Below are 14,278 nucleotides of genomic sequence, written 5' to 3' on the forward strand. Positions count from 1 at the left end.
AGCATAGTAGTGAAACCGCAGGAGTGGAAAATATCGTTCTGCGGTACTGGAAGCGTGGCAGATTTTCTGTTTAAGCTAAACACCCTGTGCGTACGTACACAATGCACTGACGACCAGATAATGGCTAGCTTCCACCTATTCCTTTCTGGGCGGGCCGAAGAGTGGTACTGGCTGTTCACGCAACAAAACCCAAATGTGACATCTGCTTTTTTGTGCTACTCCTTAAAAAGAGAATTCGGTACTTTAAAAACTTACCACGAGATCATGATGGAGATCTCCATGCGGAAGCAAAAAGCAAGTGAGTGTTATGACGTATTCCACACGGACATAATCTCCTTGAACGCGCGCTTAAGAGAACCCATGTCAGAGGTATTGCTGATAGACATCATAAAAAGGAACGTCAACAGTAGCCTTAAGCTGATGCTTTTCAACGCGGATGTTAGAACGCTTCATGATCTACGCGATGTAGCACGCAGAGGAGAGCAAGTGCTGAAGGAAAGCAAGCTGTTGGGAGCCACTTACCATGGACGGCATGTGAACGAAACCCGTGTGACAACCCCGGACATGAGGATGGAAGGCGAGGATTGTGAAGTGGATCCGCAGATAGAGGCGCTGGAATATCGGCGCAGCAGGAGACCGGACTATACAGGAATCCAATGCTGGAATTTCCAGGCAATTGGCCACTCTTATATATACTGTGAGGAACCCATTAGGAATTCTTTTTGTTTTAAATGTGGCCATAGGGGAGTATTAACTCCAAGATTCCCTAGGGACCATCGCAGGCAGGGAAACCAGCACCCGAGCGAGAAGGCGGGGGAACCTCGTTCAGCATCATAGCTCCCACACATTACCTTACATGCATTCGTATATACCGCGGGTGGCAACAAACAAAAAATCTTAGGCTCAGTATCTCTACCGGTCACTTTCAAGAATACCATTAAAGTTATTCGTTTTTACCTTGTTCCTTCACTTCTCCAAGAAGCTTACTTCGGGGTAGATTTTTGGAGAGCATTTGCGTTTGCTCCCGAAATATTCCCAAGCATAGAGTGCATAGAGATTAGAAATGAGAAAGATGAAGAACTTAATCTCCATGATTTGTCGCCAACCCAGAGAAAAGAATTAGAAAAAGTCATAGAGACCCCTCATTCGAAAAGTTAGGTCTGGGGCAAACGAAGTTAGTGGAGCATCACATTGACACCGGTGATGCCGTTCCTATAAAAAGCAAGCATTTCCCACTATCGCCACCGAGGCAAGCCGAAGCTTTTATCGAATTAGACAGGTTACTCGAATTGGGAGTTATAGAAGAATCAAACTCTCCGTGGTGTAGTCCTGTGGTACTAGTCCGGAAACCAGGTAAAGTTAGGCTGTGCATAGATTCCAGGAAGGTCAACGCGGTGACTAAGAAGGACTCATATCAACGGCTTATTGAGCAGACTGAAAGATACGCATTTTTTTAGTGGCATTGATCTGAAGGACGCGTTCTTCCAGATCAAATTGACGGAGTCCTCAAAGGAAAAAACAGCATTCGCAGTTCCGGGGAGGCCTCTGTACCACTTCAAGGTAATGCTCTTTGGTCTGTGTAATGGACCGCAGACTATGAGTAGGTTGATGGACAAGGCAATCCCTTCGCGTCTGCGGCAGCGGGTGTTTGAAAGTGGATCCAGGAAAAATAGAAGCGATACAAAACTTTCCCATCCCTAAATCCCCTCGGCAGGTACGTAGGTTTGTGGGCATGGCGAATTGGTACAGGGCGTTTATTACCAATTTTGCTGACTTGGCAGGTCCCTTGACCGACTGTCTCCGTAAGTCATCAGGCCCGTTCAAGCTTACCTCTGAATCTATAGAGGCCTTCGAAAAACTAAAAGTAGCTTTGAGTTCCGCTCCTGTCTTGGCCCAACCAGACTTTTCCAAAGAATTCGTAATCCAATGCTACGCGTCCAAATTAGTGAGTGTTGTTCCAGGTGGATGACGAGGGCGCTGAGCATCCAATCGCGTTCGTGTCGAAAAAGCTGAATAATGCTCAACGCATTTATACAGTAACCGAGCTGAAATGTCTCGCCGTCATAATCAGTGTGAAGCGTTTCCGACCCTATGTTGAGGGATTACCGTTTCGGATTATCACGGACCACTCCAGTCTCAAGTGGTTAATGACACAAAAGGACTTGAGCGGGAAGTTAGCGAGGTGGTCACTTCTGCTGCAAAGATACGACTTTAAAATGGAACATCGCAATGGCACCCTAATGTAGTACCCGATGCGCTTTCGCGGTTTGATGCCGATGAGTTGACTTTCACTACCACACCCGGGGAAATAGATTTAGTCTCTCCCGAGTTTAGCAGCCACGAATATCTAGATTTGATTCGGACCGTCTCCGAACTCGAAACTTACGAGTACTGGACGGTGTAATTTTCTGGCAGAAAACCTTAGAACGTGTTAGGCAGAAGTACTTCTGGCCGCAGCAGGCTAAGGACGTCAGGGACTACATCCAGCGTTGTGACACTTGCAAGGCAGTAAAACCCACCAATCAGCAGCCGAGACCGCCTATAGAAAATACCTTTGAATCCGAGAGACCATTTCAACGATTATCTTGCGATTTCATAGGGCCGTATCCGAGATCTAAGCGACGAAATCAATTTCTTTTTATAGTACTAGACCATCTTTCAAAATACGTTTGGATAAAGCCCATGCAGAGAGCCACCACTGTTAACGTTATAAATTACTTCGCTTCAGAAATTTTTCCAGCTGTAGGGGTCCCTGAGTTTATTCATAGTGACAATGGTAAAGAGTTTATCTCTAAGGAAATGAACCAATTTTTAGTAAATTACGGGGTGACGCACGTGACGCAAACTCATCCGAGCGCGTTAATAGAGAAATTGTTTCGAAGCTTAGAATTTTCCTGAAGGTTAACCAGACCATACCGATTGGGATAAGCATATACCCGAGATTTTATCAGTTTTGAGAAGTGGTTTTCATACGGCAATTCACTGCTCTCCTTATTTTGCATTATATGGCCAAAATATGGTCCAACATACCTCAGCGTACAGTGTATTAGAGAAACTCGGCAGCCTTCGGGAACACCAGGTTACGATAGTGAGCAGAACGGACAAGTTGACTAATATTCGCGAGCAGATCCGTAGAAATCTAGATCAGGCAAAGGATAGGGGGATAAACACCTATAGCAAGCGCTCTAGGCAAGTCAACTACAAGGAAGGCCAAGAAGTTTACCGGAAAAAATTTTCCTTAAGTTACTTTAAACAGCGCATTAACGCCAAATTCTAGCCAAAATAGCTTAAGTGTCGCGTGCTCCGAAAAATAGGCAATGCAGTGTATGATCTCGAGGACCTAAACGGGAAATTGATAGGTCGCTTCCATGCTTCGGATATACGTCCGCAATAAACCCTCAAGATCAGTTTACCAAATTACCAATTGATTTTTTTTTAACCTACCAATCGGACTTTTTTTGTCTGGGTGCTTTGGCGGTCGGGGACATCTCGCCCAGTATTCTCCCCGAGCAATGACTTCATAGGATGTTCACACGCGTACTCACCGAGAACCGTGAACAGCCTGGCAGTCCACGCTTGGGTTGGACTAGCCTTTCGGAGTTTGGACGAGTTCTCCTTATCAAAATGTCTACACCCATATGTTTTTTGCCTTTCTGTGGGGGTGTTAACCACTAGAACCATACGGAGTTTTGACGAGTTCTCCATAACAAATGTCTAATTGCCGGAAAGCCTTTTTAACTAAGAAACAAAATTAATTCACAAATTGACTTAACTTTTTTTTGATGGACCTTGTTGCCCGGCTAGCTTCGCGGTAGAACTTTGAGACTCTTATCTTAGGGGTGAGTCGTGCCCCACGTTGCTGGCATCGAAGTTTCCTGGTAGTGGCTTCCCACAGATAAACCGGTTTCATGTTCGCTTCATCGTCAGGTCTTCAAAGCGAAGCAGGTTTGTTGTGGTCCACTTGGGATAGTCAACCTTGGAACGTACCAGTTGGCTAGTGATAGGGAAAAAAGGTAGGATTCACCCTCACTCATAGTTACCTGGGGTGGTTACACACCCTCGTTACTAATTTAGTGCAGGTGGCATCTCCGAGAATTTTATCTCATCAGCTGATTTTGTTTCTTTCATTTCGCTGGTATAGAGACTGTCAAAAAGTAGAACGAAAGCAAACATAGTCAACACGTGGTAATTACTGCTGTATGGTAGTGAATATTGTTTTTTTTTTTCAGCGCTTTAAGCGATTTCGATTGGCAAGTCCAGTCAACTCAGCGCACAATTCCCTCACGACGCGAAAGTACGCCCTCCGAATTTGACTTTAAAATCGGAACGTGGTAGGTGTGACAGGGTCATGAGCCAATATGGGGGTTGAACGAACCGATAAAACGAGTTATAGAATAATCGGTGGGAACAAGATATGGAAGTTATCTGCTTGATTGGTTTCTGCTCTGCCATTTTTCATTCTGGATTGGACACGAGGAAATTTGATTTTGGAAGAACTTAACTTTATTTGAAGTAAGTAAATTTTGGTTGCCAATAGAGTTGGGATCGGTTGTGTCGCGAGTGGTGGGCATGTGGCTATAATTTGTGAGATTAGCTTGCACAACCAAGGTTATAAAATCGAATGAGCAACGTTGAAATAACTATGGGCGTAAAACATGAAACTGTCATCAGCTCGATTTACCTAAATTCCTTACGCCAAAAGTGCTAATAGTTTCGTTGAAATATGAATTTAAATTCACTAAGGCTGGAGAGCAACAACCAGAACAGAAACGTTTATATAACGTACACGCGCTCAATTTGAGAACATTAAACAACGTGAATTTGTGTGGTGCAGTAAAATCTGCGAAGGTCGAGAGGCAACAACAATAATAAAAATTTAAAAAAAAGGTTTTCCATTATAATTAAAAATCGGGAACCTCAAGCGCCAATAACCGCCACCAACAGTACCACTACCGCGCGCTAAGTCCGCATGCTACCACAAAGCACCAACAACTGCCACCAAAGCACCGGCGTGCTACCACCACAAGCGCAACATTCACGCTCTACCACAGCAAAAGCGCGCTACCATTTCGACCGCGCCAACCACGAACGCAACCACCACGGGACTCCGCCAAACACACGCGCAACCACCACCAGACTTACAAAAACCACCGGTTACAACAACAACAGCAGGGCCGCAACACAGGCCTGCTGCAACAATAGCCAAAGTAGTTAGAAACTAGCTATTTAGTTATGTACCAGAATTACAAATTAAACACTTCATACCAATTATACAAACATTTAATTTAAAGATATCACCCAACAAGCATTTCTGTAAATAATTTTAGGAATAACTTTAAGTGAATCTACAAAATGAGCGAAGCAAACTCTTTCAATACTAAGTAAATTTTTAATTTTCTCCATTAATCTTTGTGTAAGCGTTGAGACCAAACATGGGTTAATGATTTATCTATATAAACATAAATCAATTCTATTGCTCTCTTTAAGATTTTATGTAGGCTCGCATTTTCGAGCTCTTAACTAACGTTCCACTTCGCTTTAGGTTTTTTTTGTTTTTCTCCAAATGTGTTGGTAAACGAAAAGAACCAGCGTTTTATCACCATACGACTTACTTTGAAGAAAACAAATTTGGTTAAAACTAAGGATTATGAATATATACATATATATAGTCTTTTTGTCCGTATTATTAGTAAGGATATTTCAATATGCCATCTAGAACAAATTTGAGCATGCCTGTTTTGTTTGAGTTACCTAAATATCGTATGTAAATCACTTAAAACAAAACCAAAAACGCAACAGAAGCCAAAAAGAAAACTACATGTATTTGAGTATAGATAGAAGAAAAATGTGCATACAAAGTATGCAGCTTCAAATAGGAAACTTATATTTTATTAGCAATAACATTTTCTTTTTTTTATATAATCAAAGACATAACTAATGAAAGGTGAAGTGTATGACCCATAGAACCAAATAAAAGAAAAAATGGTCATAAGTATTAGTTTAAATTAGTTATGTGCATGTTTGTTCATATCTAGGTATGCATACAAATGTACTATGTACCTATGTCCGAATTTCTTTTTATATACAATACCTAATATCTAACCAAAATAATTGACAGACATTTGAGCGTTTGCATTTTTTTTTTTTTGAGTGGGAATTATTTAGGAATTGTGATAAATTTGAATGTGAGTAGGCCTGCTGCACAAATTTCATTTTTACATACAAACTCCGCGTATTTATATTTTTTTCTTTTTGTTCCAAGTTATGTATGTACGTATATGAAGAGAAAATCATAATGCAACTAAGCATTGTTGCATCCTAATGCTACGGTTATTATAAGCCTGAAATTTAAATAAAACAATACTACTAAGAAATATTTAATAGTACGTACAACCAAACAGGAATGTGGTAATTTTTCTTGGTTAATTTATTTATTCATTATTATATATATACATATAATTTTCATTTTGCCTAATTCCACCCATACTATATATTATTTTTTATTGCTAATCTAGTTAATAGTGTAAGTAACATGAATTTTGAATAAACATTATAATTAAAATGGGAATGTTGACGTCTCCCTTTATTTAGAGGACACAGGTAATTCAGGTAAGGGGCCACCGAAAATTTAGGTGCGTCGGTGACCATGGTTTTGAGGGGGGATCAGCACCGGGCGTCGCAACAACCCCCGCGGCACCCCCATGTATATTCGGCCCTTTCTTTCTTTCATTTTGATTTTCAGCTTTTTTTTTTTGTTCTTTTGAGTAGAGAATTATTAACCGGTCACGTCCGGTACCGTAATTTTTGTTGCATTCAGTTTTTTTCTGAATTTTAAATTTTTGAATGTTTAACGGTCTGGCCGTGGCATCCGGTTCGACCGGATGTTGTTTTATTTTGAATTATAAGCGTTTTGAGTCGGCTCTGCGCTTTTTTGTCAGTTGATTTGAATAGGCATGACAGGAACTTTTTTTGTTATGGCGCAGGAACAGTAAGGTTGGCAAGGACCCCGCCCAGCCGACATGACTAGCCACAGATCACCCCCAGATCATGCCGACTGCCTTCCTTACTGCTCCATCAAAGATGCGGATTCCATAACACGGTGTATGCTGCGACGCGCAGTCGTTAAAACAAAACCAAATAAATTTAAAAATATACATATACATATATATGTATAGTTACAATAAATATGCCACAGATAATTAGAAAATTACAAAAATAATTATAATCGCGATCTACATACCATTTGGACCTTTCATCCTCGTTTTCTATAAAATTTAATATTATAATAACTGTGCTCACTCAATCGCTCATACACAGTTTTTAAAAAAAGAAAAAAGAGATATCCTTGTGATTATGTATATTATGAGTAGTAGTATTTGATGCTTCCCATTTAAGCAGAACACTTGTATCGTTTGCGTATAATAAAGCGATTATCACGGTTAAAGTTTTACTTGGATGCAGCAGATTCTTCTGCCTCATCGCGCTGGGACGGTAAGATGATGAGTTTTACCAAGGGTCGGGTGATCTGGTCTTTCACAGTCAGGATATCGACCACTCTGACACGATCGCCAGTTCCTGGGTGTAATTTGACCACCCGTCCGTGTCTCCATTAATTTGGAGACAAATTATCCTCCATGATTACGACCAGATCCCCGATTTTTAGGTTCGTTTTGGGAAATCTCCATTTATTTCTTTTCTGCAGTTTGGAGAGGTATTCGGATTTCCACCTCTTGCAGAAGGAATGATGTAGGGATTTTTAACTTTTGCCACTGATTTATAATTGAGGCAGAGTTTTCGCTGGCATCGGGTTCTGGTGGAGATAAGAGATGTCCTCCTACCAGAAAGTGACATGGGGTTAGTGGCTCCAGGTCTGGTACATTGTCTGACGCGGGTCTCAATGGTCGGGAGTTGAGGCAGGCTTCGATCCTGCATAGCAAAGTCGCACACTCCTCAAAGGTGAATTTGCCATTTGAGGCGATTTTTGTGATGTGGCTTTTAAAGCTTTTCACTCCCGCCTCCCACAGTCCTCCCATGTGGGGAGCTGATGCGGGAATGAAGTTCCACGATAAGGATTGATGGGAATACTTGCTGAAGGTGTTATCGCGGGCGTTTTCTAGGAATTCCCTTATTTCCGCTTTAAGTGCTCTAGAAGCCCCGACAAAATTGGTGCCATTGTCGGAAAACATCTTACTAGGGCAGCCTCTTCGCGAAACAAACCTCGCAAATGCTGCTAAAAATTATTGAGTGCTGAGGTCGGAGGTGGGTTCCAGGTGAATCGGTTTCGTTGCAAAGCAGACGAACAAGCATACATACCCCTTTGACACTCTACACCCTCGTCCCTGGAAGTTCTTTATATCGAAGGGTCCCGCAAAATCGACCCCTGTATTTGTGAATGCCCGTGAGTACGTAGTTCTCTCCTTGGGTAAAATTCCCATTAGCTGGGTTTGAACACATTTTCGGTAAATCGTGCATTCCTTGCAATTGTGGATCGTCGATTTTATCATATTCTTGACTCGTGGTATCCAATACTTCGTACGAATGAGGCGTAGCATAAGTCGATTTTCCCCATGGAGTGAAATCCTATGGGTAAATTTTACGATAAGACGCGACAACTGGCAATTATACGACAGAATAACTGGGTGTCGCTCGTTGTATGGGATATCGGAAGCTCCGAGGCGACCGCCTGCCCTCATAAACCCCCTTTCATCTAAGAATGGGTTCAGCGGTAGTACCTCGCTCTTTGCTCCTATAAGTTTTTTAGATTTTAAAGCTGAATACTCCTCCCCATAATGCATTTTTTGATAGATAACAATCAGACATTGGGCCGTTGCTTTTATTTCGCTCGACGAAATTGAGCAAGAATTCGCCTGAAATGAGGCTCTTGTTTTTGGTTTAGTTCTTTGAAAGAATCTCCAGACGTCGTATAGTATTTTCAAAGCTCTCGAGAGGTCAGAAAATCTTGTGAGGATATCCGAGTCTGTATCTACTGTTGATGAGTGTACCTGGACCCGCTTTTCTTCTGACGTGGTGGTATATTCTGTTTCTTGGGTAGGCCAATTTGAGCTGTCTTCATGAAGCCAAGAAGGGCCCTCCCACCACAGGGCTTTGTTTATAAGATCTTCAGCGGGTATGCCCCTACTTGCGAGATCTGCCCGGTTTGATGCCGATTCGACATGAAGCCAGTTTTCTTTCTTACTTTGTCAATTATTTTTGTCACCCTATGGGCAACGAAAGTGGACAACGAGCATGGGGATTTCCGAATCCATGCAAGGACGATGGTCGAATCCGTCCATAGATAGGTTGTAGGGTTGTTAAAATTGAGATTTTTTGCGGCTGACTATACTATTTCTGCTAGCAGAACTGCACCACATATTTCAAGGCGGGGAAGATATATGATCTTGACCGGGGCTACTCTGGTTTTTGCAAAGAGCAAGTTTACGAATACATGATTATCTATTTGTACCCTCAGGTATATAGCGGCTGCGTATGCTTTCTCAGAAGCATCACAAAGGCCATGTAGTTCGATGCTCGCTACCAGGGAAAATCGTACCCAACGTGGTATACGAATTCTTTCAATGTTTCGGTAGCTTTCTAAAAAATCATGCCATCTATCTAATACCGCGGGAGATACGGCTTCTTGCCAGCCCGTGCCTTCCAGCTAAATAGTTTGCATAATGATTTTCGAGGTAATAATAAATGGCCCTAGCCAACCTAGTGGATCAAATAATTTTGCTATAGCAGACAATATTGTTCTCTTTGTGAACACGACTTGGTTATGTATGGGTTTCGTAGAAAAATAGAAATAATCAGAGTGGGCATTCCACCTGATCCCTAAGGCTTTAACCATGCTAGCATCTTCAAAATATAAAAAGTTTTCATTTAATAAATGCGGTCTTGGAATTCCAGTAGTTGGTCGCAATTTGAAGTCCACTTCCTGAGGGAGAAGCCGGCTGATTGTAATGCCGTTTGGATTACGTCCCTTGCCCTCTTGGCGGTGGCAATGCCCGCCCGCTAAAACGTCGTCGACATACATAGGTATCGCATGTGTCTGCCGGAAATGCTCTTCTACCCGTGCCATATGAGCTAACGTTTCGTATTCTGATACGACTCGATTGTATTCCGTTTGCAATTCGGGATTTTTCGCTAACCGGGTTTCATTTCTAAAAAATTGTGAGCACGCGCTTTTAAGCGACGGTCCTAATGAGATACCCTTTGAAAATCCTGCTTAAAAGGCAAAGACACGATATATTTATATCTTTATTTCTTTTGGTGGTTTCTTGATACAACTCCTCGCAGTAATTTTCGTCTTTGGTATAAATATGGTTTTTGGGAATGTTTTCCAACTCCCAAAATGACGCTACTTGTTTTTCCAGCGATACCTCATTAAAAAATGACACACACCTGCCGGCAAGGAGGGTGCCTAAAACATTTTTTCGTATACCGCATAGCATTATCTGTGCGTAAATATCTCCACCCAGAATAAAATCTACTTGTTCATTTAAAAAGAACCTCCAGATCGGAGGTTAGTAGGCGCCTGCTTTCTTTTGAGACGAATCATTATTATCTTTGGGTGGTGGTTGTTTGGGAGCTTTGGTATTTTTGCTACCTGTTAATCCCGAGACTGTTTCCAAGGTCTGGAACCTGTTCGATAAAAATTTATAAAAATCTTCCCATTTCGATATTTCAGTTTTATTCTCTATGGTCTGTTCCCATAAAGCTAGCGTGCTTTCGGGTAGTTTGGTGGAGCATAAATATGTGAATATCGCATCCCAATTGCCTATCTCAATTTGATGAGCTTTCAGGACTGAGATGCAGTTGTTTATTTCCCACTGAAGTATTTTAATCGCGGTGCCACACTCACTTTCTACGCTTTCAAGATTGAATAATATTTTTAATTGGGTATTGACGAGAATTCGTTTACTCTCATATCTTTCCCCTAAATTCTTCCACGCTGTGTCAAACCCATCGTTTGTAAGTGGGCATTTTTTAACTATATCTCTTGCCTCACCCTGGGTTTTTGGTTGAGGTGAAATAACTTCTCAACCGGGGTGAGGCGCTTATTCCGTATGTATATTGCCGTGAACATGTCACGGAACGTTGGCCAGGAGAGGTAGTCACCTTTGAATACATCCGTATCGCACGGAGATAGGCGCATGCTGTGTTCTAGATCAGGTGCCCTTCTCCCTGCATATCGCGTTTATTTAGCTTTGCTATTAGTTCAGCCATGGTCGCACTGCCGCGTAAATATGCGGAATACGTCGCTTGGTATTTCGGTTTGGCCTGCGCTAACACATTTTTCTCTACCGTTTCAGAGTACAAGAGATCCTCATAAGCTAGCTTTGTCTTTCTCCAATTATTATTTAACTCTTCTTGGTGAATGGCTAGAGTATATTTTGTGTGTTCAGTTTGAGGTCTGTCGTTGAACTCAGCCTCAAACTGTGCCACCTCATCAGCTGCTTTTATGAATTTCTCCATATCGTTTGATATTTAAACGATAATAACTACTATGCAGGATCTAGTTAGAAAATTCGAGTGTGATACTCAGAAACAAAGGGAAGGGTTTCAATAACCTAACACCACCACTCAAAGAATTTAACGCAAATGAAAATTTTTGGATTAACCTCTTTATGATCTTTTTAAATTTATTATAACCAAATATATAAATTTAATGTTCAGCTCTTCGCCACTGAATACCAGAATTTATGAAAAATAATTATATACGTGTGTGTGATATAAGTATAATAAATATGTGATATAAAGATACAATTAACAAGAAATCGAATATAAATGTGAGGATTAAACGACTCAAACCCCATTTATATTGCTTTAAGAAAAGAAGATATTGTACTTAAATTGACAAAACAGTGAGCCTGAATAAGTGACCGGTGTGCAATGTGAGAAGTGAGGTTATGTCTACTCTAATAAAATGTATATTGCTGGTGCTAAGTGTCCAAGGAAAATTTGCTTGCCACAAAACTAACGCTTGTAGCTAGAGCCAATAAATGGTATTTTGCAATAAAACGTGTGTGTGTGCACGTTTAAATTTTTAAACGAGCAGAAAGCACTGTGTTAGCGATTTTTTCTCAATATTCTGATAACGACCAAAGTGGTGTTATAGAAATTTGGACAAGCACCGGTTATTGTCAAGAATAAGCTCAAAAAATTTGTTTAATTATTTATAACCGCGATGGTTGCAAGAACCGAAAGTGCAGTGCGGTATAAAGTTTCAAGGAGAGTTAATAAGATTTTAGGTCACTGACTGCTAGCCTTAAGCTGTGTCCAATACCTCTTACCCCGGGTGGGGTAGAGTATCGGATAGACAAAAGGCTTTGTAATAGCACTGTTTATTTAGTAATTTTAAATCACCGCAAGTGATTTATATGAAAAAAAAATTTACCACTTTTTTCTTTGTGTCACTTTTAATTTGAGCACCGTTAGGAATATAAAGGCAGACTCTGCGTTCTGGCGGTGTGACGTTTTATATGGTTTAAAAAACTGGTAGCTGTAAGACTCTCGAGCGTGCGTATACTGCGGCTGCGGTAATCCAAGTGACCGGGTTCCATTCCACGCGTTCCGTTTATCCCCCAAAGCTAACGGGCCTTTGGCGGAGTGCTAACGGCCGTAACAAATAAGCGGTTTTGTATTAGATTACATTAGGGTGGCCAGCACTTAATTTTCCTTTGGGGTTAGCCTAAACAACCACTTCATATAGCTATATGGTTTGATCAGGAATCTCAGCAGATATTACGCTGTCAATTTCATTTGGTGTTATTTTGTTCGCCAACCAAACTAACATATGCCCGTGTGGCAAACCTCTTTTCTGCCTTTCAACGGAAATCATCCAGCAATGAACCTCACCAAAGACTTTTAATTTTACAATGAAGTCCACAAAAGCTTTTAGTTTTTGTTTAAAAACACGTATCGTTATATCATGACACTCGGAAGGTATTTGACCATTAAACAAATGTTCTTTGATCTCATCTAATTTTAGATTACATGTGGAGGTCAAAAATAAATCTGGACGCCCGTAATGGCGAACATACTCATGCATATGACGCGGACTACCTGTGTAGGCTGACGGTAAAATTATCAAAGGGCCAATATTATGCATACTAACATCATTATTTATTGCATCACGCAAATGAATGTATTCTTCCGATCTTAAATTTTGCTGATTGAATCTTATAAAATTTAAGCGTTTTGTCTCAATCTTCGCATACATATCAACAGCAAATTGGTGAAATAACCTTCGACAATTAACAATATGGTTATATTTATTTTTACGTAGCATTAATCGGTATGAATAGTAATTCATTGCGCTCACTTTCTTATTTGGAATACTTTAACCTGTTAAGGAGATAATGTGAAATGTTTATATTTACTTAAAATACAAAAAATAAATCGGGCTGGCTTCATAAATGTACTAATGCAAAATTTTATGGTACTTGACAACAGTACCCTCTTGTTTAGACCTACATCAATATTACACATGGCTAGTTTATTGATGCGTTATAAAGCATAATATTTTGCAAATTTTCTTTCCTAGTGATGTTATGGAAGTCAGCTTATTTAAATGTCAACTTCTCGTACCAGTTTGGGGATTTATCAATCGAAGACTAAATTCATATTTATCTTCTCCACGACAAAACAATATTGGATATTGCAACGCATCATAAGAACGATGTGTTTCACAAACACGTTGCAGCTGATTGTTTCGGCAATGCAAAAAAATGTCGCGTGATGGAAATTCCTCTCCAACCATTACGATGGAAACATCATCAATCGTAGGTGCGTTAAATCTACCTGGATGTTGTCCATGTGATACTTTATCTGCACGAATGACAACTTTATGGTTATCCGATGGCATTCGATCGAGTGCTGTTTCAAATACTCGAACCAATTCATTTTCTTAGTGCAACAATATCTGCAGCTGTTCCACAATTTCTCGTCTGACGTTCGATTGAATTGTACATCGACGATCCAACTCGACATTCGAATTGCCGATAAAATAAATTTGCAAGAATTGTTGGTTAATACTGGTCAATGGTAATAATGATCCTATTCGATGATAAATTTGCCCTTGAATCTATTTGAAATAAAGTTGCAGTTTATAACCATTTATTGAATTAAACTATGAATAAAAGTGCATACATATCAGCACACACCTGTGTGGACAACGAAAGCAGCAAACTTTAAGAGAATTTCACTTACATGTATTTTTCTCATTAAATATACATAGTTGTGTTAATTTTCGAGAAAATCTCAAATTTTTGATATC

The 14,278-nt window shown here is 40.5% G+C and overlaps 1 protein-coding gene and 1 pseudogene across 1 annotated transcript in view; both read right to left on the reverse strand.

The window, feature by feature from the left end:
• Syt7 (Synaptotagmin 7) overlaps window positions 1–14,278 on the reverse strand; it is a 1,421,749-nt gene that overhangs the window by 855,511 nt on the left and 551,960 nt on the right. The gene's annotated exons all lie outside the window — the stretch shown is intronic.
• Window positions 1–14,278, reverse strand: part of LOC137234375 (nuclear pore complex protein Nup205-like) — a 32,358-nt pseudogene that overhangs the window by 10,488 nt on the left and 7,592 nt on the right.

This window comes from Eurosta solidaginis, chromosome X, assembly GCF_040869045.1.
Source record: "Eurosta solidaginis isolate ZX-2024a chromosome X, ASM4086904v1, whole genome shotgun sequence".
Taxonomy (NCBI): domain Eukaryota; kingdom Metazoa; phylum Arthropoda; class Insecta; order Diptera; family Tephritidae; genus Eurosta; species Eurosta solidaginis.